The sequence below is a fragment of the Rhipicephalus sanguineus genome, chromosome 2 (genome assembly GCF_013339695.2).
Source record: "Rhipicephalus sanguineus isolate Rsan-2018 chromosome 2, BIME_Rsan_1.4, whole genome shotgun sequence".
NCBI classification, from domain to species: domain Eukaryota; kingdom Metazoa; phylum Arthropoda; class Arachnida; order Ixodida; family Ixodidae; genus Rhipicephalus; species Rhipicephalus sanguineus.
The window spans coordinates 63443223-63469714 of NC_051177.1; the positions used below are offsets into that span (position 1 = coordinate 63443223).

A 26492-nucleotide genomic window follows, 5' to 3' on the forward strand; every position below is an offset into this window, starting at 1 on the left:
AGGCAAGGTGAACGCATTCTTTTGCCCCTAACTCTTATTCGGTATGTGTTTGGCGTATGTTGTATCGCAGCACTCTACGCGTAATTAAAGGCCTGAAGGTGCTCATTTTAGACAGTCGTGCATCGCGCGCATGGACGCACGCATACACACACGCACACACACAAACATACACACGCGCACGTACGCACGCGCTTTGCAAAGAATAACAGTAAAAGCGTACATAAAAAACGGCGCGCCAGTCGGTGGCAATTCATATTAATTTCAAGCGCGCGCGCTTTGGTTAAACTTATGGTGTTCTTTGCTCTTCGCAACACGCTGACGTCGAAATAAGTACCACAGGAATATAGAAGGACAGGAGCGTGCTGAAATTACGAGCGCGCGTTATTGCACTATAGTTTTCGTACACTACCGGCGTAGTTCACGTTTTATTAGAAAAGAAAAAAGGCAAAGAACATGAAGTGCCGACGCGCGTTTATGCGCGGAAAAAAGTGCTCTGCCCTTTGACGGCAATGCGCGAAGCGCGGAAAAAGACAAAAGGATCTGTGTATGTTTGCGCAAGGGCACTCTGTTTGCGATTCTTCTGCGCAGCTGAAATTAAAGCGTCCGTGCTAAAGCGTAAAATAAAGCTTATGTATCTAAATCAAGTCTCACCGTGGACGCTAAGGTCGTCAGCGTATGCAAAATGTGGAACTCCATAAGACGCGTGTATTGGTTCCTGTTTCTGTGCATGTTTATTCTACTATATATATATATATATATATATATATATATATATATATATATATATATATATATATATATATATATATATATATATATATATATATATATATATATATTGCTTCCTCTTTATTTTCGTGTATGGCATCGAACAAATAAAATATTTGACAAAATAAAATATGTTGTGCAAACATAAGTCCTCGCTTCAGGTGTCGTGCGGCGGCTGCAGTCGCAAATTTCCGTACGAGTGCACATCTGTCTTTGGCACTCAATAAAGTGGAAACATTTCACCGACAAACGTATCATGCACATTCCAAAACACGCTTTATTTTCCGAGACTTTTACAACACAGTACGAAACACGAAAAACGATGTGCCATTGACCACAACGTCAACATTGCGGCGCAATAAGACAGAAATACGAATCTTCTATATAGCGAGGCGAGCCAAAATATATTTCGAAGAATATACGCGGAAAGAGGCGGCAGTAAAAAAGCAAATCGACCAAGCTAACGGAAATTGCAAATTAATATCGGGGCTTGACATCCCAAAGCCCCTCCACGAAGTCGACGAGAGACGCGTCAGATAAACGCAATTAAGAATGCGCATCGCGTCGAACGTTTTCCCAGCTGCCGCGAACACGAAAAGTTGTTAACCGCGATGTGCTCAGAGCGACCGTCTATACGCAATGCGACACCTCTTACGAAAACGAAGGTGAGAGAAAGAGAGAAAAGCAAGACGGGTCCGGAGAAAAGAGTTGCTTATACTGATCCGGCCCACGCGTGACGCTTATATTCATGTTTGCTCACAATCAATAGGTCTTCGTCATCTCTGGACACGAGATCTCACTAATGGGGAAGCGGGCATGGGACCTTCACGTCACAAAGGAGCGCCTTGCGAACAGCGAATAATGGAAGAAGCACGGTACCGTTATTTGCGCGAGGGTTCGATCCCGGCCGCGGCGGTCGCATTTCGATGGAGGCGGAATGCTATAGAGGAAGTGCACGTCAAAGAACCCCAGGTGATCGAAATTATTACGAGCCCACGACGTGCCTCATAATCATATTCATATCGTGGCTTTGGCACGTAAAAAGTCATCATTTATTGTTACTGTTATTTGCGAACTACACGAAGGCGCACTTGCGCAACCTTCCTCGCGGCTGCGCTGCGATATCGAGGTCACTGGTTCGAATACCGGCCGTGGAGGTTTCAATACAAATGGTACGCGGAATGAGAGGTATTTCACATATGTACAAAACTACCGCTTTGCGAACTGCATACCCTCCCCCCAATGGATAATAATAATAATAATAATAATAATAATAATAATAATAATAATAATAATAATAATAATAATAATAATAATAATAATAATAATAATAATAATAATAACGGTGCGCCAATAGTCAATTCACGCAGTGCAAATGGATGGATGGATGGATGAATAAACTTTATTTCGGTCCCTCGGAACGCGCCCTAGCACGTTGCGGGCCGCTCCCACGTCGGAACAGAAAGACCAAGTCTCTCTGCTGCGTCGCGGGCCCGTTGGACTGCCCATAGTTGTGCTTCGAGTCCGGAGCTTGTAATAGCATCTTCCCATTTTGAAGGCGTGATGGCTTCGCCGCCGTGTAACGCGGGGCACCGCCAGAGCATATGTTCGAGATTAGCGATATCTGCGCATAATGAACATGCATTAGTTGGCTGTATTTCAGGATAGATCTTGGCTGCGTTTAATACGCTTTCGTACACTCCGTATAGTCAAGGAGGTCGCGGGTCCGAAAGCCGGCTGAAGAGAGCTATGTATACACTTCGCTAAAGCTGCACTGCATAGATAGCGGCAGATGCTCGACGAATTCCGATTATGGGACTGGGAATTAGGAGTGATGACTGGAAAGGAAATTTGCGCGTGTAAATATTGCGCATGCACCGTGAAGAACTTTGTTCGTATTCTCAGGGAAACTTAAACCGCGTCTTCCTTCAGAACAGAAAGAGAAACTTTATTGGAACAAATTATTCGTGGGGCCTTAGTCGAGGAGCCCCATGCACTGGCCTTAGCCGCTCGTGCAACCATGGAGCTGGACAGTCGCGCCTGCTCCAACGTGTGTGTCGGTGTCGTTTCCGTGTCTTGTCAGATGTGAGGGGTGCTTTGAGCAGTCCCAGGTAACGCGATATATAGAGCAGGTCTTCATGCGCAACAGGGACAAGAGCCTCGATGGCACGTCGGGAACATGGCGTGTAATCTTTTTAAGTAGGGATAAACCCTGGTTTGAATTCTCCTCCGGTGATGACCTCCTCTTAGAGGGTCACTTGCGATTGTATATAGGGTCATAATTTTCACAAGGCTTTGTGATTTGAAAGTATGCGCACGAGGTGGCCGGTGTCGCCGCTCGGAAAGTCAATGTGCGAGCCGCGTCATCTGCCCTCTCATTTCCCTCCCATCCCTGGTGCGCCTGCCGGGCCCCAGAAGTTCAAGTGGTGGTTGCATTACAGCGCTACAGCTTTTGGGGACTCTGCCTCGCAGTTTAGAAGACGACAAGCGGCCTTCAAGCCATCCGTTGGTCCCCCCTTTTTGTTGCCGATGGTACAGAGCCTGCTACAGCAGTTTGAAACGATTGGGTCATATTTTATTTTCTTTCACAAATATAAAGTCACTCAGAAGCTAACGTGGGCTTATGTTATCAGGGGGTGGTGGGTCATCTGTCGGGATATCTCGCAGAACGCGTTCTATTACACTTGTACGGCGACGTTAATTCTGCTCTTTCTCGTTCCCATTCGCGATAATGGATCAATTTAGCGAAATCGGGAGTGAGAGCCATTGTATAAAGGCGCATTACGGTTGAAACGGCTGCCTGCCGTACGAAAACAACGAAGAACGGAAAGTCCAATTTACGTTACACATTTCTCCTCATGGCCTATATTCTCCGAATCGTTCTTGTGATGTTTACCTTTTTTCTTCTTTATTTATTTTTAGCGGGGCATGCTTCACTGAATAGCGGATCCGCTCCCTTGATTCGTTTGCGAAGAATGTGGAACCCGTGGTGTAGACGCGCCGGCAGCGCGCGCGGACGCCGGAGATACGCCTCATGTGGTTGTCGCTAAACATGAATGCAATCGTTCCTGGAAAGTTATGCATAGGGGCATCGGTCGAGGTCTAATACCAATACAATACTCAAAAATGTGTGCTGTTTAGCCGAGAAACGTATGGCTCATTCGCTATGGGAAACTGGACAAGAATCGGATGACGGAGAACGTTCGCATTTCGTAGGCGCCGTGTGCCCGCTCAAGTTTGCAGGCAGGCAGGACAGGCAAAGAACTTTATTATTATCCGGAGGCGGCGCTCGACCCCCATTAGGGGGTGACACCGGTGGGCCACTCGGCCATGTCGCGGGCCCTCTCGATGGCCCTAAGCTCGTCTCCTTTGTCTTGGCTAGTGAGCAGATAGTTCCAGTCAGCCTCCGTAGAGGGAGACTCGCTGCTCCCGCGCAACGCAGGGCATTGCCACAGCATGTGTTGTAAGGTGCATTTGGGGTCAGCTTGAGCGCTGCAAACGCTTAATGCGAGTCAAACGTGTCAAATGAGTCAAACTAGACACGTATTACGCACGATTATATAAAATTTCATATGTGTAAAACCTAATATAAAATAACAACACAGTAAAGTTCAAAAAAAAAAAAAAAGAAGGCTCCCTTTGTAACCATTCTGCTTTGAGTTCGAGGTCGCTGGTTCGAATCAAGGCCTGTGGAGTCGCCAAGACAACTGGCACGGAATGGAAGGTTATTCACGCAGTTTTTACGTTTTGTATTTAGCAGATCCTCGACGTCGACATTAGCTACGTCGAAGACATCTGCCTACCTACTTGTCGTATCAATCAATCAATCAATCAATCAATCAATCAATCAATCAATCAATCAATCAATCAATCAATCAATCAATCAATTATAGCTAAAATGTAATATATGGGTAAATTGCCTGAACAAAGAAAAGATGAATCCACGCGTGCTGCGTACGAACGAGCAGGCAGCGAAGAATAAACACACAGCGCAGTGCTCGCGATTTTGTCAGCGGCGCTAAATAGGCGAGCGCACTTGTGCAATAACAGTTTATAAAACGCGGCGACCTTCCGCCTCTGCATTCGTCAAGAGCGAAGTTGCACCGATCGCGAACGCAGCAACGAAACACTCATCACGTCGTCGCGACTGAGCAAACATGCACCGACCAACCGACAGACGCGAAGGTAAAACGACGTCAATGCAACGACAGAAAGACACCGATATTAAGAAAAAAAGAAAGCCAAACACTTCCTCCCGCTGTGCCATAACATCGCACGGGGGCCCCCATTCAAATCAAAGACCAAGTTAAAAACCATCACTGGAACGTAAGCACGCGCCAACTTGGCTTCTCCTTTCAAACGCCGGGCACGAAAGACCGCGCGCCGTCTCACACACTCCTTATCGTTCGGCTCGTCGATGCGCTAAGATATCCGCTTTGAGAATCCCATACGTGCACGTACCGCAACACCTCCTCAACACACCGCACGAAATAAATCACACGAATATCTGAGCACCGAGTCGAAGCACACCGGCGAATCATTGAAGTCAGCGGCGCCGGAGCACGGAACGTGAAGGCAGGGGAAGCCGATCGCCGAAAAACCGTCACACACACACCACGGTCGAAACAACACACACTGGCCGCAACAAGACTTGACTGAGCGTGTGTGCGCGCGATCGCTTTGAGAGTCGTCGAGTGGCGGCTGCGGACGCTTGCTTGCTCGCCGACAGCCGAAAGCAAAGTTAGCGCCAAGCCGTGGGACAGCAAGCGCCATCTGTCGCCGGCCGGCGTCCCTACGCACGTAAACAAACGCACGTGTCGTTTCTCACTCGGCGGAGGAGCACGCATTTTACTGCGTTGTGGGTCTTGGTCCTTCCCGCCTCTCTTCCTCGCCTCATCTTCTTTCTCGCCTTCCTTCAGCGGAATCTCGCTCTCCCTTCGGCGCCCACTTTCTCTCCGGATTCGGACTTGCGTACGATCTTCACACCGAGTACGTGCGAGTCAGGCACGGGACCGGCACGCGGCTCCACGAAATCGTCGCGAATGCGCACTCAAAGGGCGGTCATCTCAGACGACACGCGAGCGTTTTGCTTTACTCGAACAAGTGTGGCGTTTGCATCTCCCATCGGTTGTCCTTGTCCGAGATTCATTGAAGCAGCGTTCTCGAGTGGTTAGGGGTACGAATACGCGGATCAAACAGATCAAATTGGTAGTTACCGAGAAGCTCGGTGTTCCTAGGACGACACAAAGCAAAGTGGCGCGTAGATGCGATCTTGAATGCTAACATTCGAAGGGTGTTTGGTTACGACATTTTAAATCTCGGTGTTGGATTTTCGGTGACGACAAAAAAAAAAAAAAAAAAGTGATACCTATCCGTTCTTCTTCTTTTAACGGCTAAGCTGTTCTTAGTCGAGGCTTTCATGTCCGGGGGCCGTGGTAACGCTGATCATAAAAGGGTATGTGCCACAGATATTGGGTAAATCCCGCTACTCAGCGCTGGTGCACTAAAAATGAAGAAGGCAGCAGTCGAGGCTTGTTTGTAAACCTGTATAAGAGTGCTATGGTAAAGATGCAATAAAACTATACTAACACCTCAAAGCTTAACAAAGAGTGTGAAGAGTGTAATAAAGAGCAGTGATACAAAATGTCTGAAACACTTGCAAAACATAGAAATGCGTTTGCCTGACAAAGGGAAGGCCTCCAGATTCGCCGTTTTATCAGTGTCCGCGAAGCGGAGCTGGTTGATTTTTTTTTTTTTTAGCAATTCGGGACAATTATTTAGAATTTCTGCTGATATAGGAGAGAAAGAACTAATATATTAATCATAATAACTGAAAACTTATGAAGGCTATTTGCAGAAACGCATTTTAGCGGGAGTCCCCCGAATGATTTTGACTCCCCTTGGGGTTTCATAGAAAACGATGTAACGTGCACATTACGGAACGGACTGCGACTCACGAACTAGCCCGATAACAAAGAGAAAGGCATATCCGAGCCGTGTATACTTGAAAATCACACAAACGGATTTCCAAGCGTCATCTTCCACACACGTTTTTTTAGACAGAGCCGTTGTTCATCGCTGCTACGGTGTAGAAAGGGTCCTGAGTTTCTGACTGCGTATGGGCTATCGCATTCTGCGTCCTGTTGGAAAACCACGAAACCGATAAGTTATCTGAAGGCGACAGCTAGATGCCCGTCGCGCGCGAGGTGTTCAAGTCTCTTCGACGTGTATGTTGGTTATTCAGCGGAAAACTGCTATGCGTGTTGGGTTAAGAGACCAAGTATCTAGTCCACCGCAACCGAATTAGAAAGGGAGACGGAGGAATTCATACATGCATGTAAATCAAAAACTGAGACACGCACGCCAACAAAACAACACCTTGCGAGTTCGGAGAATTTTCTTTCAGTCCAATCTTTGCTGCCATCTCAATTTATTACAACGACGCAGGTTAAGTATATGCCACATTACAAAATGCGTCTACCATTATGCAGATAACTGAAATGGTTCGTTGGTTGGTTGGTCAAATTTTATTAATAGTCCTGATAGACGCGACTGGCGCGCAGTGGGCTCCTCTCACGTTGGGACGGGCCGGCTAAGCCTGACCTGACCACTCTATATTGCCGCGGAGCACTGCACGGTATTTTTGAATAACGATGCTTATTCTTGCGAAGGATATATGGTCGTATAGTTGACGCATGTAACAATGCGCCGATTTGTTCAGATCGTAGTTCCACATTTTTTTTTAATACTTGCATGTCCATTCGCAGTCTTTTCTTTTTCATTTTTTTCCCGTCAAATTTAATTTTCCAGCCAACTGAGCTCCATGAATACGATATCGAAAGCCACATCAGAACATCGCGACTACTCCCTTAAAAAGCTTGTTTTGTTTCTGCGAACTGGTGTTTCGGTACCGATGATTGCAGAAGCCATGATTTCACTTATCATTGGGTAACTCCGTTCCCCAGCGATCCCAGCAGCTATACCACCCGCTAGAAGAAATGACACGAGGAAATATCATACGGACTAATTGAAATGGCATACGGTATGTTTGAAAAGAGAGAGAGAACACATCATCGTACTTAGATCATCGCTACATGACGTAAGCAGATTTTTCTCGTGGAATGACGTCACGATAATAGTGCTCTCGCTGAATCCCGATTTCAACATCACATTTGACGTCAGAATCTCCCAGCATGCTCGTTTGGTGCGTGTCACCATTTTACGTTCGACAATCTGGTTGCAGAGTTTCTACAAACTTTTTATAAAGCATTTGTCAGACACAGCACAGAAAAGACGCTCCTTGTGAATGAAAAGAAAAATAAATATAGATCGGTGCTCGGTAACTGTAAGTCGGTGACGCTCACAGTATGCGTCAGCATTCTTACACTGACGTCTCGACATTTGAGCGCGTGCGTCAAGGGAAACCTTGCACGCTCTCATTTCACGAGGTGTTCAAATTTGCCTTTCGGTGCATGCGTCTGCGTACGCTCACCTTTCGAAGTGGCTGCTACAGAGACGTCCAAAGTTGGCGATGTCCGCCTGTACAGTGCTTACGAAATGCATGGATATCTTGCGAGATCGCATAAATAAATAAATCAATAAAGAAATCAATATATATATATATATATATATATATATATATAAGCACAGCAGGCTTCTCAATATCAATATCACCTGACCAGGGGCATGGTTTGATAGGTAAAAGCGCCCCCCCCCCTTCCCGAAATCTTTACATTTTGCATGTATTTATAACGTGCACATGTACGCGTAACAACTGACATGAAAATGCTTTGATCATGAAAAGGATTAGTCTATTATATACTCTGCTACAGGATAGCTTTGAGTCGTCAGAAAACGAATGTCAAGCAGTAGCAAAACGTTTAGTGCAATTTGTGTTGGGAAAAATGATTCACGATTTAGAATACCATATATATACTCTACTAAGCATGAGCAGTTAGCCATCCCAAAAATAAGGATTTCATGTTTCCACGTGACAGAAGGAAGCATAATGAATACGTCTCTATGGTCACATGTTGGTAGCTTTCTTTATGACGCAAGAAACATGGTTTTGAAACAAGCGTGCGATGTTACAGGCTGCCGAATTAAATGTGCCATGGAGCACTCTACAAATTACTTATTGAAAGTTTTGCTCGAAAGCGAATGCCTGACAAAGCCTGTTAATTAACCTTGACAATGCAATTCAGAAAAATGCAAATACGGTACGGTTTGCTTCGTTCAAACCGTCATCAGCGTGTAACTAATCGCGACCTCTTACAGCGCTTGGGCACATCTCGAGGCTTCGCACGCGTCTAACGATACATCAGGGACGCCCTGTATGCATAACCCGCTCGCCGTGTCCTGCGCACAATGGGAGAAAGAAATGCCTCTTGCTGCGGAAACTGCGACCTTCCTTTTCAAGGCGAACACCTGTTGCCTTGTTCCTCGTTTCGCAATCACAGACAAAGCACGCTTGGCATGTAGCCCAGCAAGCGCGTTTCACCCCGAATGCGCGGGGACGAGATGACCATAAAATTCACTGACAAACTTATCAACACTTGGGCTGTTACGTAGACGTCTAATTCCATATATCTAATACACGGTGCATTTCCCTATTTCTGCTTCGCACTCGCTGATTCATAAAGGCTTGTAATCTAACGTCAGATTTCACTATCTTTGTACTTACACCTATCTTGCTGTGCTTGCCGCTGTTCTCGATGTTCACCTACTTTGTTCTTATTTTTGTGTACTTGCCTCTGTTTTATATATTAACCTACATTGTTCTTACCTTTGTGTCCGACCCCCTTACATAATGCCTCTGTGAGGCCTTTAAGGCATTTGTTAACAAATAAATAAACAAATAAGCAAATAAATAAATAAATAAATAAGTAAATAAATAAATAAGTAAATAAATAAATAAATAAATAAATAAATAAATAAATAAATAAATAAACATTACACGTTCTTTCGATATTATACCAAAGCTCACACTCAGGGGTTACTCCAGAATTTTGATCTTTTTTTTTTTTTTGGGGGGGGGGGGGGTGCTGGGGTGGTATGAGCGCCTGTCTGTAAGAGGGTAGGGGGCTGCGTTGGTGCGCAAAATTTTTTAGGGGTGTCGGGATCGGGATCCTCCTGGAGGGTGTTAAGGGGTGTTTGCGAGGGAGGGGGGGGGGAAGTATAAATCCCGGCTCCCCTCAATAGTTCCGGTCCGTCAGAGCAAAAGCCGGTTCAAAATGACAGTTTTCGTGTTTAAAACTCAAATTTATTTCATTGAAGTTTTCTTGTTTTGCTCACGCTATGCATATCACTGCTGTAGATAACTCCGTCACTCGGAGCGCCACAAACGTGCTTGCTGCAAATGTAGTATTATGCGGATTAGGTCAACGTGGACATTCTTCGGGACTCGTCAGTCCCGTTAAATTGGTGCAGGTGGGACAATCTTGTTTTGTTATTTTATAGGCCCGCCATCCTTTTTATGTACCACCCAGAAAATTCCTCAGTTAGATCTTCAACCTTTAAACAGAATTAGATGCTACGGACTCCGGCTTCTTCGTAGGAGGAGTGCGCGGCCTCTATCGCTGACGAGTGAGACCCGCCAAGGTGGTCTAGCGGTTATGGTGCTCGACTGCTGACCCGAAGGTCGCGGGATCGAATTCCGGCCGCGGCGGCCGCATTTTCGATGGAGGAGAAAATGCTTGAGGCCCGTGTACCAAGATTTAGGTGCACGTTAAAGAACCTGAGGTGGTCGAAATTTCCGGAGCCCTCCACTACGGCGTCCCGTATAATCATATCGTGGTTTTGGGAAGTTAAATCCCAGCAATTATTATTATTAAGAAACGAGTGAGCACCGTATACTTCAGAAATATGAGCAACTACGGTCTTGCTAAGCAACAGTTACTGGCCTTCACAAAAGGTTGCCCAGAGCTCAGATAATTATTTGTGAAGCTAGCCTCGCGATCGTCTATAGTATAGAGTGAGTATATTCTATATGAACACTGTACGTTATAAACGAACTACAACATAGACTCGGAAGTTGTGCGCTTCAGCTTGCACTTTACTCAAGCACATGCAATGTAAAGTGCACTTTATAGTGCAGTAATGTGAATGAAGAGTAGAGTACATTGTATAGTTCACTTTTTACTTTGCTCAGTCGTGTACTTTGTTCAGCCCAATAGCCAGGAAGTCGTGCACTTCGACTCGCACTTTGCTCAATATGTACACTTTATTCAAGCGCATATAAAGTAATGCGCAATTTATAGCGCAGTAAAGTGTTCAAACACTTCGCCCTTTACTTTTTGCTTTACTGACCGATTTCATTCGCGCACAGTATGCACTGGAAATCAGAAGTCGCCCACTCTGCAGCTTTCACTTTTCTCAAGCGCGGAGCACCTTACGCGAGTACCTAAAAGTAAAGTGCAATTTATAGCACAGAAAAGAGAATAAATGATAGAACACTTGGTACTTAACTTTTTGCCTTACTTACTCTACATAGTGAGTATAGACTGAGTGGGGACTTCAATCAGTACAGTAAGTCGAAAGTCGAGTAGTAGGTTTCGCACTCATTGAGGCATGTATAACGTACAGAGAGTGCACTTTATGGTGCACTTAAGCGAGGTCACTAAAAATGTCCAGAGTAGGGCAAAATACTGCCGTTCTGAAGAAAAAAAAAAAACGATCAAACACCTCTGTACGGGCATACAAAGCAGTGAAAATGCTTCAAATGTTATGTAGTGTGCGTTACGGTTACCGTATATATACCGTTGGAACCATGAACGACGCGTTCCGATGCATCGTACATCGTTGAGTCGTCGTGATTCCCTACACATATACGCATATACAGTACACAACTTCTAAGCAAGTATAATACAGGGAATTTCTTTATGTCGGAGTAACTCAAGCGGCGTGGTCAGTTTGCAGTATATATTAGAGCGGTCGTAATAAATAAACCACGACCATGCATGTACTATCGAATACATGCACTGCGTGCGCGGCCATGAAACAACGCTTTGACAACTCAAAGGCATATGCGCTATAGTGTCACTGTCTGATTGACGCACACATGTATATACATCTGTGGAAAAAAATCACCACCCAAGTACTCCTTACAGATGGTTAACCGACGAAGCTGAAATGCAGCCCCGTTGTTTATCACGAGCTGGGATCTGTCATCTATCGATGCCTTTTCGGTTGTAGCTTTTGAGTTCTCTGTCACCGCATTTAAGAGATACGTGCTTCAAACTTTGAGTTTGGTGACGTTAGCTTAGGGGATATTAGGAACATCTAAATGAGTTTACAGGCAGCGATTCATGCTGCGACGGGTATCATCCAGGGGCGTAGGCAGAAATTTTTTTCGGGGGGGGGGGGGGGGGGGGCACCTCCTTGATCTGTAGTGGGGACGAGCAGGCAGATGTGGTCGAGTGTCATTTTCTGCTCTGTATGCTATGGCAAAAAAAAATTTCGGGGGGGGGGCACGGGCCCGGTGTGCCCTAACGTGGCTACGCCCCTGGTATCATCCCTAGCATCAGAGGGGGGTTCAGCCATACTTTAAGCGCGTTAGTGCGTGCGTTTGTATGTGTGCGTGTATATATACACATGCAAAATTGAAAAATTACGGGGGTGGGGGGAGAGTGTGAGCGCCCCCTCCTCCCCTCGACTCTTGCCAACGCCAATGCTAGCTATATAGAACCTGAATAGAAACTATGTGCAAGCGTGGGATAGAATAGAAACTGTGTGCATGCTAGTATTGCTGACTCAAGTATGTCACCACATTTTCCCACTTCCTAGACATGTACGGCGTCACTGCAAAAAAAAAAAAAAAAAAAAAAGAGAGAGAAGGACAGCATAGAAGCACAATTTTCATGTCGAAATTTCTACGCTGTTCTTTTCACCCCCGCGGTCCCGGTCTCCCTAGGAAACTCGCAGTCCGGTGATTTGACGGCCATCTCGATCCCACGAGAAGAGCTGGAGAAGCGTGTCGGCGGCTTGGGACGCTCATTACGGCTCACTGAGTCGCTCTGTGAGTGGGGCTCGCGCGTCTTGCAGGAGAGCGTATAGCACAGGCACGTAGGCAAGGGGGGGGGCCCGGGGGGCCCGGGCCCCCCCCCCGAAATTTTTCAGGCCTTCTATATTCCCAGGCAACTTTTTTTTGTTTTTGCCATGGAAAGACTTTCTTTCGAACAATTAGGCCTTGGGCCCCCCCCGAAAAAAAATCCTGGCTACGTGCCTGGTATAGCACGTACATACGCGAGCCGAGGTCGATATACGGCCAAAGCTCACGCCTCGAACGAGGCCGGCGGCGCAGGTGGCCGCGAGAACCAGCTACCGCAAGACGGTGGAGGCCGCGGGCGGTGGGGGCCACTAATTAAATTATACTTAATTAAATTCTCGTGTTTTACGAGCCAAAACCACGACGTCATCGGCAACGAACACGTCGATAACGCTGCCACGAGTTCTCACAAAAGATGCCGAGCAGGAACTGTCATCCCACTGTCAAGAATTGATGCAGCCACGAAGATTAATTCGCACGCTCGCGCGTTGTATATGTCACGATGCACGTACGTGTAACCCTCCCAGTGTTCACACCCGCATTAAAAGCCGGGATTCGTCCCTCCACGATTCCACATTCCATCTGAGTTATCCTGAACCGGGACAACTGTTCTCTGGAGACTGTCACTTGGAGTGTTTTTCACAAACACTTTCTTTCTTTCTTTCTTTCTTTCTTTCTTTCTTTCTTTCTTTCTTTCTTTCTTTCTTTCTTTCTTTCTTTCTTTCTTTCTTTCTTTCTTTCTTTCTTTCTTTCTTTCTTTCTTTCTTTCTTTCTTTCTTTCTTTCTTTGCCGCGTCGCTATGGCTGACAGCTAATACCGTCTGCGACCACCGTGACAGCGACGGAACCTCTCAACGCGTCCTCTGTCGTTGATGTATCTCTATACGTTTCCTATATACAGAGAGACAGCCTGTTAGCACGCATCGATGACCAACCGCTTCCAGAGCTATCAGTCGTGGAAAGCCGGAAGGCAAATACGATCCGAAAGCGACGAAGGAGCTATTCTGAAGGAGGAGCAAATATATGAGGCTCCTGTGCTGGTTACCTATACTGCGTTTATTTAGGACCATGTCTTCCTGGCATTATTTACACTCGCGGGTAGAGCACTGCACGGGCCGTAATTCTCGGCCCGGGCCCGGCCCGGGCCCGGAACTCGTTCAGATTTACCCGCCCGAACCCGGCCCGGTGACACAAAATGAGACCCGGGCCCGGCCCGAGCCCGAGAAAAAATTTCGCCTACCCGACCCGGCCCGGCCCGACCACAGATCAGGCCCGACTGAGGCCCGACCAAGTAATCTAGGTGGTGTTGCCCGAACATGGAATATACAGCACGGTGTTTTAAGTTGCAAATATCTACGCTTTGTTGGCGGATGTTTCGCTAACAATTATACTTTAACATACGGTAATTTCTTATAAAAAGGGGCTCACGGTGCAAACAGTTGAGCGGACATATTGGATAAAATGAATGTTTGTTCAGCAGTGGTATATACTGTAACCATTTTTTCTGCAAATATACTGCGGATCATGAAGGGCGTTTTGTAGCAGACATTGTAGCAAGGAAAGTGATTTGCAGCACGAGTTCAGTTTCGACAGGGAGCGCAATAACAACAAAGGATGGATTGATGGATGGATAAACTTTATTATGGTCCATCGGAACTCGCTCTAGCACGTTGCGGGCCGCTCCGACATCGGAACAGAAAGACCAAGTCTCTCTGCTGCGTCACAGGCCCGTTGGGCTGCCCATATAGCTGTTCTTCTAGCGCGGAGCTGGTAATAGCAGCCTCCCATTTGGACGGCGTGAGGAATTCGCCACCACGTAACACAGAGCACCGCCAGAGCATCTGTTCTACATTGGCTTGGCAGAGAACAAAACGCTCACTTCACATTGTTTTTATTGCACTCTATAGCCTATTGAAATTTATAGCATGCTCTAATCACAAGGCCAATCGTGCAACCTTCTCGAAATGTAGCACCTGTTTTCACCATTGTAGCAACTTGCCACAGCAAGAGAAACAGAGGGGTAAAAAACCCAAAATTGTGACCGTTGTTGCAAATACACCAATCTAGGTAAAGTTATGGAACCGCGTGCACCACATGTATGCGTGTAAGCAGCCGAAAGGAAGAAAAAAAAACTTTCCTGCTTTAAGCACGCCATGCGCTGCTGCATCACATATCCTGCCGCGCTAAAGCTTATTGCACTGCTCGCGCTGGCCGCACGGGCGCACCACAACTGCCTTGCCAATTGCGAAGGCGTCGGCAGTCGTTGTTCGTAACTTCCACCACTGGAGCAAATCTAGGATTTCTTTGTGGACCTCTGCAGAATGAGCATAGCTGTCCAGCTCATCCCTTCCCTTCTCACGTTCCCGAACGTCGTGCCACTCTTCAATGTCGTCTATAAACCTTCTCTTTGGGGGCTTCTCTTTGCAATTTTCAGCACTGTATGGTATGCACGGTTTGCACCGTACTCGATTTTTCCATATTATAATGGCGTATGCCTTCCCAGCGATGTTGTACCGGTAGTAGGTGGCCATTGGACTACGCGGTTAGGACTGACAAGAGGTGGACGAAGCGATTTCGGTATATTTTCGGGGTTCGTTCGAGTTTGGTAATAAAGACGCGACTAAGCTTCTCGAAGCTTTCTCATTGGATGCATATGGTTCCAGTTAAGGGGACATCACCCGGCACGGAATCTATCATTGTCCTTTTAGGGGCGAAGCTCCAGCCGTGGGTCTGTACATGCATGTCTTTCGTGGTACGTGACCGCCCAGTTCTACGAAGTGCACTTGCGAGTCTTACGAGTTGCGAGTTCTATGAAGTGAACTTGCGAGTGTTACGTCTTTCTTAATGATGTAATGGGCGAACTTACACGGGAGAGTTACGGTTTTACCGATGATCTCCCCTCTCGAGCTTCGCCCCACTCATCATCATTCATTCCGTGAATATGGCGTGACTTTTTTTTCAAGCAAGATATTTCGTCAAGCGAATATACTTCACCTCACGCCTTGTTTAATGGACCTATACTGTTCCTGCACATTCCAACGCTGTTGTGGCAGTATCACGTAGCTCTCGCACTATATAGCGCAATATATAGTGCCTCAAGCACGCGGCTCGCGGACCTCTTGCTAGCGGCCCTCGGCCCGCACATGACTGTCTTCATCAAAGTTTTTTTTCTTTATAATTATGTTCTTGAGATACACAGGCATCACAGATTGAAAGCATATTTTTCCTGAGGCACCCCCTGCGGTCACCGTGTGTTGATACATAACCGTGAAACAAAAGCTATATTTCGGAATCGGCGTCCAGATTTTAGTCATTATGGGTGATACAAAATGACTGGTTCCCCAGACATGAAAGAGAGACTGGCAATACTAAAGGCGAACTGCTGCGCCGGCCACGTGCACGTGCCCTCGATGCTCCACGGTTTCCTCTTCTTCGATAGTGTCTGGCGCGCTCCAAGTTGCTCCGTTCCGCACTATTTTGCAACAATGGGTATCGATATGTTGTTGGGCTCCTGCCGCCAAATTCCCTTCAGAAATGATCCCGTATATGCGATATGGGAAAGGTCTGCTGTGATATGACGGTAGTTTTAAAACCTGTTCCCCCCTCCCACGCTCCTACCTTCGTCATTGCCCTAGCCTTGCGGGAGTAAATTTTCGTGAATGCGGCCCGTTAGATGAGGTGAGTTTGAGAACCCTGATATGGCGGAACAAGACGAAAGCTCAGACGTTAACAATGTGGGCACACAAAGCAGGCTGTGCATATATGTCCATCGCGCGCCACATGACCACTGGGAGCCGTCAGAGAGTCACAGAAAAAGAATGTGTCTTTATAGAGATTCTATGTACCAAGACTCCGTGCAGTCCTTTCGTTTTAGACGGAGGCTCTAACTTTCAACGTTTCCCCGCTTTGGAGCTCTGTGATCGCTCTTGTGATGACATCTCATAGGTATAATTTTATTATATTATCCGCCGCGGTGGTATAGCGGTTACGGTGCTCGGCTGCTGACCCGAAGGTCGCGGGTTCGATCCCGGCCGCGGCGGTCGCATTTCGATGGAGGCGAAATGGTAGAGGCCCGTGTACTTAGATATCGGTGCACGTTAAAGAACACCAGATGGTCGAAATTTCCGGAGCCCTCCACTACGGCGTCTCTCATAATCATATCGTGGTTTTGGGACGTAAAACCCCATATATTATTATTTATAATTTTATATTACATTTATTACTGCGATTACATAGTAACGTTTTGGATATAAAATAATAACGAAAGCAAATAAGGCACGGAACAGCGAAATGTTACATATAAGCGCCTGGTCTCGCCCGTTTCAGATAAATAAAGTAGGTCATATGCAAGAAGCAAAAGCAGTTCAGTACTTAAACCTCGTAAAACTTCTCCAAATAGCTTACCCCACATAAAAAAAGCGTTTTTTCGAGATAAAATGTGGGACTTACATGTAAGCACAGCGTATGCGGAACAAGGCACATTAAACAGAAAAATGATTTTTCTATTATCAGTAAATTACTCTTTTACCGTTCCAAAAGCACCACGCTCGCCGCGACAAAGCTCTTTGTAAGAGAGGAAACTCGCAGGAAAATGCAGGTAACGACGCGAACTTGAAATTCACGCAGCAAACGCCGTGAGGTTATAGATTCCGACGGCATCTACTGGGCCCTACGTAGTTTATAGTGGGTAAAAATGAAGTACAGTGACCTCTGAGGGGTCTTAACAGACTTAACATGCCAAGTTTCTGGAAATTTCGTTGAGCCAAGGTCCCCAAAATACAACGAATACAGTTTGAAATCCGCGACGGCGGGTGCGGAGATTTCAGAGCGACATTTCAAAATGGAACTTTGACCTTGATTTTCTCCTTTATTAATAAACTCATTGATGGTGAAATAAATGACGTTCGGGTTCTTGGAGTACAATTTATCGGTCTAAACCGATTCAGTGTTTCACTTTAGAGACCCTTTAAGCACGGAGCAAAGTCCAAGCTCGGCCCGACCCGAGCCCGCCACCCCAAACCCGGGCCCGGCCCTAAGCCCGGAGCTTCAGGCCCGGGCCCGGCCCGGGCCCGCCGTGAAAACTACTTTACCCGGCCCGGCCCGGCCCACGGGCCGGGCCGGGCCCGGGTTTTCGGGTAGGCCCGAGCCCGTGCAGAGCTCTACTCGCGGGTTCTGTAACGGTATACGGCGACGTCCGATTGCTGACCGAAAAAAGTCACATATGGTTCCTCATGCATTCGTTGTTGCTGGTGTTATCCTCTGGGTATGGCTCATACCCAATGGCCAAAAAGCCATAATCTTTTTCTTCTAAGTCGATCGTATTGATCCCGCTCGAAAGCTTTCCGCCTTATTCATTCATTCATTCATTCATTCATTCATTCATTCATTCATTCGTTCGTTCGTTCATTAATTAATTAATTAATTAATTAATTAATTAATTAATTAATTAATTAATTAATTCATTCATAAGACATTACCGAACGAAGTGCTTTCAAGCATCAACAATGTATGAGCCACCAATACAGCAACTGCGTACGGTCTGCAAAAGTGGGTTATGAAATGCAGCCTTGAAGATCGCGGGCAAGGGAACAGGAAAGTGGTTCCAGGCAGGCTTGTTTAACGTTAGAAGGAAAATTACCGTAAAGTATGAAGCGCGACGCATACTGGGGGGCCGTACGGAGAGTTCCAGGAGCGGCGCAGTGGGACGAGTTAATGAGCCATTACTGGGCCAGCCCGGGCCCATTTTGTCAGCCATTATATAGCCGGGCATTTAACTTTGAAGCGGACCGCGGCGCCTGCAAGCTAAGCCTGTAGCTGTGGATGGTGCCGTTTATTCTCCGTCATTCTTCTCGGGGAGGACACTTTCGTTTAATTAATTAACCGTAACGGCCAATAGCCTGACATTAACAAACACCGGGAACATGTAATCAAGAGTGCGACGAAACAACGTCTGGTCAGTTAAGAAAAGGAAAAAAAAAGAATCACCAGGTTGCTCACCCCTCCTGAGATAAAAGGAAACTTTTCGAGATTTGCAAGCATGCGAGGCGGAATAAAGTTACACTCTTAAAAAAAAGAGAGTCAAAAGGGAGTCACGTCTGCTTGACTCTCTTTGTGGCAGCCGATGACCACCTTTTTTTCTAAGGGGAGTCACAATGCTCTGGTCGACGCTCCTGAATGAAATAGATGACTCCCTTGCTCCAAGGGAGTCAGTGATGGTTCTGCATATACAGGGTGGGTTTTTTTTAAAAAGAAAGCTTCACTGGCTGCGACCAAGATACAGTTCGCTGCTTTGGCTTGTGGTATACCGAAAAATTTTGGTTGAGAATATATAACATGGATTCGTAAAATGTGGAATTACGCACGTATTGTGTTATGGCTTCAGTTACGATATTGCTGAAACGGCGCTTCGAAAACGTCTACAAGTAAACAGGGTTCTTAAAAAATCTTGCCCCCAAGCGAAACATTCATAGTTATGACAACGTTTAACAATGGCAGCGCTGACAAATTTGCGAATCTTCGCACGTTTGCAAGCGAGGTTTGTAGATTCCTACGACAGCATGTATGGCAGAAAACATACATTTATTAGTGAAATGGACGTGCATGGTGTTGAACGCACTGGCGATCGGGAACACATCTAACTCGACGGCCGTAAAAACATGTGCCGCAAAGCTGGCATGATAACCGCGCAGACCGGTTATCAAGGCGACGCTTTACCGCGTCTCCTAAAGAGCGACAATACTACCAGAATTATAGCGCGCGTGGTCATCATTTCTGCCCGCCACAGCTAAACTATATCTTCACGATAATCCGCGCGGGCCACCAAATCGCTCAGCAAACGTTGAGCACAGCTAGGCACGCACACACGGCCTCACCGCACTCTCCCTAGCCCCTAGAGCAGGGGATGCACGTTTACCTGCGCCCCCTCCCACCGTACAGCCCTTACAGACACACACAGGGCACGCTTCGCCTCCTCCACCCTGATATTATTCAATAGAGCTTTAACTACGCATGGATGTGTGTTCTGTAGCACCAAAACAAAACCGAAACCATTTAGGCGTTCGTGGAGGCTACTTTAATCCAAAGCCGAAGCCATCAATACGAGACAGCCATTTTGGCGTCGTTAGACGGCATTGTTCGTGATCCGTCTCGTTGTGGTCGTTCTTTAGTCCGCCAGAATAATCTATGTCGTCAGGCGTGATTGCAAGTGATTGTTTTGCGTGACTTTCTTCGTGTTATGCATTCGTGGCGTAGTATCGTATCGTCGGCTCGCTCTTGCCGTGTCTGGCTGATCGTTTTCGTTTTGCGTGACTTTCCTTCCGTGCTATGCATTCGTGGCGTAGTATCGTGTCGTCGGCTCACGCTTGCCGTGCCTGGCTGAAGCAGTGTCACTCAGTGTTTGGGAAAAGCAGCCTCCGGACGGAGAAGTCCCTGCAGTAAGCTTCGTTTCGTCGTGAACTTGCCTGAGCAAGATGGCAGCGCATGACGGATCCCAGTGGCACCGACAGACGAAGCCTGTGGACGACGCTCCTACGGTCGTTATAGATTCAGGTGAGTTCTGCCGGCTTCTGCCTACAACTCTTTTATTCGCTTCACACGTAGCTTTGCCACTTGTCTTTCTGATGTTCCAGTTGCACGGATTTTGCTATCGTGTTTCAATGGCTTGGCAACGACGAAAACCGCACTGGACTATCCAGTAGCGGGTAAAACGGAGTGGTGCGCGCCAATATCGTGTTTCCTTATTCCATACATGCCAGAAAAACATGAAACTGCGAGTTGAAATCTCGGTTGCAAGTCGAGTGTGGTGACACGTAGAGCAACGTTGCACCGATATTCGCAATGCCCATAGACTGTCGCGCCACCGAGCGGAATTCAGGAGCGTCCTCTCGAGGAGGGTTAGTAGACGACAAAATGGCGGCACTATGCAGTCGCTCCCTTGTTCGGCTGTGCTAGCCTCAGTGTTAACGCGTTGGCAAGAAAGGAACACTACGACTTTGCATGTTCCCTGCATCAGTGAACAAACCGGGCCCTCTGTGACACGAGAAATATGATTCGTTCTTGCGAGACGCGAAGTTTTCGTGAAAATACGTGGCAACTCGCGCTTTCAATGCTAGCCCACAGTGTACACATACTATATCAGCTTCGCGAGGCTTTCTGTAGCCACGTAGGTAAGTTAAATGTTATCGTCTGGCATATTCAGTTGAAGCTCACCCTGTTTTACTCGCATATATAATTGGTCAGTGTTCCTTGTAGTGCATGAGTCCCATAACACTGTACGCGGGAGGGAGGTCGCGCGGGCTCGCGATGTGCTCATGCATAACTGAGCGATCTCAAGTTGGCGATACATTAAAATAGGGCCTCTATCCTTTGTCAGCAAAGCGCTGTTACGAATCGTGCGAGCGACGTTTCAATCATTCGAGGACGCGTCTGCTCGACGCCTTTCGTGGAGTGAACGCTTTCCATCCACGCCGTCCTTCGCCAGTGTGTTGGGTTTCATAGCCACCGCTGCGCCGCTTGTTTTTGTACGTTTGTTGATAGGTGGCAGCACACTGCAAGCGATTTGCAAGGTCAATCTAAATAGGTCGCGAAAGTCGGAACGAAAAGTGGTCGGAAACCTATTGCGACAAACATCAACACCCGCGTGACGATTAAGCGCTACTAGGTGAGGGGGGGACAAATAATGAAAACAAAAAATTAAATAAGCGTTTATTTTCATTAGTTTTAAGTTTATTTGTCACGAATTAAATTAGTAGATTACTTTAATCATACTTTAGTCTTGGGCATGTGGTGAGTGGCCAATTTTTTTCGTTTATTTTCAGAAACAGCGGGCACATGCAGGCAGTCTGGTAACATTGGCCAACGGTTTTGCGCATTTCGAGATGCAAATGGCGTCGCTCGTTTTTGCGCAGTAGGTTTGTGCCTGTCGTCCGTAGATATTTCCTCGCATAACCGTTGTTTTCTAGTCGTGGTACTTGGCAGAAGGTAATATAGCCCAGCGCAGCCATCGGGAACCGTTTCAGTGACTGTGTTTTGCCAGCGCACGGCCGGCGTGCTGTCGCCCTTCGGGACGATGAGTCCGCCACGCTACGCGAAGAAACGCTGCGCTGTCTACGGATGCAAGAGCAACACGTGTGCAAGGTTTGTGTGTGTGATGATGTGGATTGTGTGGCCCGTGACGGGGCGAAGAGGGAACGACAGTTCTGCTCTGCGGTACGCCTTGGAGGGGAAGACGACGAAAAGGAAGCGCGAGCGGGGCGTGCGGCTCGAGGAGTTGAAGCGCGCACGGTTGGAACGGCAGCCGCTGGTCGGCGGTTCGGGTCGCGACATCGCTTAACCAGGCGTCCGGCAGCCATGTGGACCTGGTGAGCCTGATTCCCGCTCTGTGCCCGGTGCTGACACAGAGACCGGCAGCCTAGTCTGTTTCCTGGCCTGAGGTCCTGGGGCCCGAGTGGTGTCACGAGGTGGCCGCGGCTCATGTTGGCGACGGGCAGCTAACCTGCGCTGCAGTTGCCTGGTGATCTACCGGCCTGCAGTGCCATCATCACCACCACTACCACCTCGCCACGGTCAAGGCAGCGTGGCTGTTGACTGCCCAAGGAGTACCGGTGACGACCGACCTCGCCGCAGCGGCAACAGTTCATAACGGCGAGTAGGACAGTTTGTGTGCGAGGCGCGTAGGACGTTTAGGATGTAAATAAGGAATGCTGTAGTGTGTGTGAATTGGCAGAGTTATCGGTTGTGTTAAAGTCTGTGTTGTGTGTACAGAATCACCTGACTGCTGGTGAATTATTTCGGATCCTGGGCCCACATTACACCATCACAGTGTGCACGTTGAAATGTTATGCTACTTCTGATTTCTGTGTTATATATTTTGGGGTAATATCCTGTGCAACTGCAATATTTCGCCAATAAAATACACCTTATTTATCAAATCTGTCTTTTTTGTCTTCCCGTTATCTTGCAGGCTTCCATTATGGAGCCGTCATAGTGATAAGGAAAAGAACATGCAGCTATAAAAAAAAGTAGAAGCGGCGTCCTGTCAAAAAATTTCATAATTTCGCGCCCATCGCGTTAAAACGTGACGTCATTTCCGCTTCCGGTTGTGACGTCATCTTTTTCTTTTTTTTTAATTCTGTTTGTCCCCTCCTCACATAGATGGCGACTGTTGCAACAACTAGCCACCAGCTTGACACGTGGGCTTCTACGGAAGTTACGCTACCAGTTTACATATACCTTGCGATTTGCTTGTTGACCGGTCTGAGAGCAAAACGTTCTCCGCGCCCAGACGTCTGTCTAATTGCAAACGTGGTGACGCGGAGTGGTCGAAGTCGTTCGGCGGAGGAAATTCTTCAGATTGCTTTCAGCAGTGATGTTGAAAGAAACCATCTTGACGACGAGGATTTTCCACTGGACGTACAAGACTGTGAAAGCACCGAGAGTGACAGCGACGATGAACCGCCAGCTGCTAACTCACGAGGAGCGAGTTGCACTTCACGTCCCCTCGTGCGTTAATGTTCTTTCACGCTCGTAAGTCACTTTGATTGTATTTAATGTATAATATCCTTGAGCGAGATCAAATAAAAGCATAGTTCCTCTTGTGCATTGCATGTATCACAATTACTGTGGATATTATGGAGCGCCGCATGCTGCCAACACGCTCGAGCTCGACCAACGAAGCGAAATGGTTAGAGCGATGGAACGTGCAGTCACGGCCACAATCCATGCCTCTCGGCGAACTTCTTCGACGTTGCGAAAAGCATACGTGTTTATTCTTTTAGATATTCATGTTTCGATCGTGCTGATCGAACCTGCAACATGCGAGTGAAGTACACACGGCTGGAGTCTCAGCAGAGCTGTGACACAAGCGCTACTGAATGGCATGTTAAATGCTTGTGTTCCGTTGAAGACGTAACTCCGCGTTTTCGACTGCGCGAGTAATGACGACGGGGTATTATCACAGAACACTTTTATGTTTGCAAGCCATCATCACGCGCAGCAGCGATGGCGCTACTCGCTGGCGGCCTACTACTGCGGCAAATCCGTCAGGCAGGCTCGGTACGTACTACCTCGGAGTGCCGTTCAGCTCATACGTCAATTCTAGTTCATACAGGTTCATGTAGCACGCACAGGATTTCGCAAAGCATCGTTATGCACTATAAGGGAGCTGAAATATAACCTTTCACTTCGCAGCAAATAATTAGGTGGCGAGTACTTAGCACTTTCCATGGTTTGGGAAAGTATTTTAGTCTCATATCCATTTCAGCGCAGCTCATGACTTCATCCGGTGAAAGTGGCACGGTCCGTACGTCCGCACGTCCTATCTGTTCCTATGCTAACAAACGGGTTGACCCTCCTCCTGGCGCCATATTGAAAAGCACGGCGCGCCACCTATAGTTCGTGGGCATTGCGAATATATTTGAAGGGTAAGTAAGATCAGCTGATCAAAATCAATCTAATGCACCCGGCCCGAACATGCCTGATATCCAGATCATGATTTTGGCTCGTGAAACTCTAGAATTTAGTGTTTCTTTCCTTTGCTACCCAGACGTTGAAACACGTTTAACACGTATTTATTCGCTGCATATTCGAACTTCTCGCCGTGTTTGCTTGTTTGTTTGTTTGTTTGTTTGTGTGCGTGCGTGCGTAACTGCTATAAAACTTTGATGCAATAGCTTTTGTAGCACGGTTTCATTTAATTGAAACAGTGGTGACTTGATCTTATGATGCTAAAAATTATCATGCAACAAAGGTAAATGTGAGTTCACTTCAAAGTTGTAGTTTTTTTTTTTGTCCACAAACTGCATACGAGCATAACCTCATCCTCCTGTGATACTTGCTTTGTCTAATGTGGTGTGGTGCTAGTACCTAATAGTAAACACAACACCGGCTAGTAATAATGGCAGTAAACATACTGCTCAAACGCTGTGTTTCGTGGATATTGGATGCCTTTGTTATACCAGCCGTGGTTCAGTTCGTTATTATTTTCAACACAAAGATACAGTCTACAGTGATGTTGTGGGCAGTGGACAAAAATCCTTTAAAATGGACTTGGAAGCGTTACGCTGCGAAGCCCAAGGACGCGGGTTCTATTCCTGACCCCGCAGCTGCATTTAGAAGGGGGCGAGATACAGAAACTCCCATGCCCTCTGATTTGTGCACGTTGAAGAACTCCAGGTAGTTGAAATTAATCCGTGATCTCCCACTATGTAGCACCGCTTAATCGCATTGTGCTTTTCGCTCATAAATCTCTAGCAATTATTGCTTCGTCATTATACCTCGAAACACTCGCTGTATCCTATTTGAATTCTATTCGCCGTAGTCTGCAATGAATATTTAGCACTTTTTACAGCAGGGTACCTCATTTGACATTCTTTTACAATGCACCTTAATTGTCCCAATTTCGTGCCATAATCAGCTGTTGTTTTTAATATGTATATAAGTCACTTCAGCACTGTTCCTTTTTGTTTGACCGCTTCTCATCACCTCGATTGTTTGAGGTTTGAGGTGATGTTTGTGCTGCACAGTTTGCCCGAGTTTGCTCCCAACCCTCTATACTGGTCAACGCTGGCTGGTGGGTTGTCCTTCCAGACAAACGGAAAAACGAGACCTTTGCCTGTTGATATAGATCTGAAGAAAAAATGGCACATTAGGCCTTTAGAATAGCTGCACCTTCGTGCAGCTGTTCTGAAGCCAGGCACTAGAAGGGCACGCTCACAATGATGCGACAGAAAGAAGGCAGTGAAGGCAAGCCTAGTCTTGTCGTACATTCGCCATATTTCGTGTAGCTGTATACACATTTTGCCGTTTCTTCGTTAAACTAATAATAACATTTGGCATTTAACATCCCAAAACCACGATATGATTGAGAGACGCCGTAGTAGAGGGCTCTGGAAATTTCGACTACCTGGGGTTCTTTAACGTGCAGCTAAATCTAAGTACACGGGCCTCAAACATTTTCGCCTCCAACGAAAATGCAGCCGCCGAGGCCGGGACTCGATCCCGCGACCTACAGGTCTTCGTTAAAATACTGCTAGTCTAGTGGTTATGGTGCTCTACTGCTGACCCGCAGGTTGCGGGATCGAATCCTGGCCGCCGCGGCCGCATTTTCGATGGAGGCGAAAATGGTTTAGACCCGTGTGCTTAGATTTAGGTGCACGTTAAAGAACTCCAGGTGGTCGAAACTTCCGAAGCCCTCCACTACGGCGTCTCTCATAATCTTATCGTGGTTTTGGGACGTCAAACCCCAACAATTATTATTATTATTAAAATACTGCTGCCATGCTATACAGGGTGATTTTTTTTCAGACAGTACATATCTTTTATAAAAAAACTCTGACAGTCACGCTCCAGTAGTACTCTAGTTCGAGGCGGAAATATTCTGCCGCAACAAAAAATGCGTTGACGGGACTAATTAAAAAAACCCGTTAACTAATTTTTATTTATTGACTTGAGGGCAGTTGTTTATATTAGAAATTTGTAGTGCGTGCCGCTTTATGGTATACCCATTTTTCAGAAATCCTGAAAGTTTTACGTAACTCGAGATATTTATTGTGAAATTTTAAGGGCTAAATCAAAACTGATCGTGTCCGGCACACAGAAAACGCGGTTTTTCTGTTACGTCAGACCGGAGCTGCCCGCGACAAGGGAGTGACGAAATTTGAATGAAGGCGCGTCGTGGTCGT

General features: G+C 46.8%; 1 protein-coding gene across 1 annotated transcript in view; it reads left to right on the top strand.

Annotated features, from left to right (window-relative positions):
• The window catches only part of LOC119383109 (pyrroline-5-carboxylate reductase 3), a 600945-nt gene that overhangs the window by 126267 nt on the left and 448186 nt on the right, over positions 1-26492 (top strand). The window lies entirely within an intron of this gene.